The sequence below is a fragment of the Leptonychotes weddellii genome, chromosome 10, assembly GCF_054177405.1.
Source record: "Leptonychotes weddellii isolate Sample4059 chromosome 10, ASM5417740v2, whole genome shotgun sequence".
Lineage (NCBI taxonomy): Eukaryota > Metazoa > Chordata > Mammalia > Carnivora > Phocidae > Leptonychotes > Leptonychotes weddellii.
The window spans coordinates 42,130,833-42,132,261 of record NC_138378.1 but is presented as its reverse complement, the minus strand read 5'-3'; positions in this window follow the sequence as shown (position 1 = coordinate 42,132,261).

The window sequence follows — 1,429 nt, the reverse complement described above, 5'->3', positions numbered from 1 at the left end:
AAGTGAAATAAGTCAAGCAGAGAAAGTCAATTATCATATGGTTTCACTTATTTGTGGAACATAAGGAATAGCATGGAGGACATTAGGAGAAGGAAGGGAAAAATGAAGGGGGGGAAATCAGAGAGTCAGATGAACCATGAGAGATTATGGACTCTGGGAAACAAACTGAGGGTTTTAGAGGGGAGGCGGGTGGGGAGATGGGTTAGCCCGGTGATGGGTATTAAGGAGGGCATGGATTGCATAGAGCACTGGGTGTTATACGCAAACAATGAATCATGGAACACTACATCAAAAACTAATGATGTAACGTATGGTGATTAACATAACAGTAAAAAATTTTTTAAAAAAGACAACAGAAAAAAAAACTAATGATGTACCATATGGTGACTAACATAACATAATAAAAAAATAAAAATAAATAAATTCAATTAGCTAACACGTTTCATCCTTAGTTTCAGATGTAATGTTCAGCAATTCATTAGTTGCATATAACACCCAGTGCTCATCACATCACATGCCCTTCCCAATGCTCATCACCCAGTTACCCCATCCCCCCACCCACCATCCCTCCAGCAACCTTCAGTATGTTTCCTAGAGTGAAGAGTCTCTCATGGTTTGTCTACCTCTCTGATTTCTTCCCATTCAGTTTTCCTCCCTTCCCCTATGATCCTCTGCGCTATTTCTTATATCCCACACATGAGTGAAACTATATATTTGTCTTTCTCCAATTGACTTATTTCACATAGCATAATACCCTCCAGTTCCATCCATGTCGATGTAAATGGTAAATATTCATCATTTCTGATGGCTGAGTAATATTCCATTGTATATATAAACCACATCTTCTTTACCCGTTCATCTGCTGAAGGACATCTCAGCTCCTCCCACAATTTGACTATTGTAGACATTGCTGCTATGAACATTGGGGTGCAGGTGCCCCTACTACATCTGTATCTTTGGGGTTAATACCTAATAGTGCAATAGCTGGATTTTCATCTTATTTTATTTTTCCTTCCTTTCCCCATGTTCATCTGTTTTGTTTCTTAAATTCCACAAAATAAAGGTTAAAATGTTCAAAAATAAATAGGACCTTAGTCTTTGGGAAGGAGCACACATGCAGTACTACCTTGCAATCCAACTCTCCTGGGTTCAGATCCCTTGCTGGGTGACTCGGAGAGACAGTTAATCTCTGAGCCTCAGTTTCTTCATCTATAATATGAGAATGGGAAAAACTACTAATCTTGGTTTGTGGTGGAAACTAAATCCATGTACCAAACAACCTGTTCCCAGGTCAGGCATCGGTCAGTGCTTGGAAACATCTTCTGGGTGATTCTTTCAAGACTCTGAACCCACACACTGAAGCTCATGGTCTGTCAGACCCCAAATGCCCTGGGACCCAGACCACCCTCCAGTGTGAAAATCCTACTAG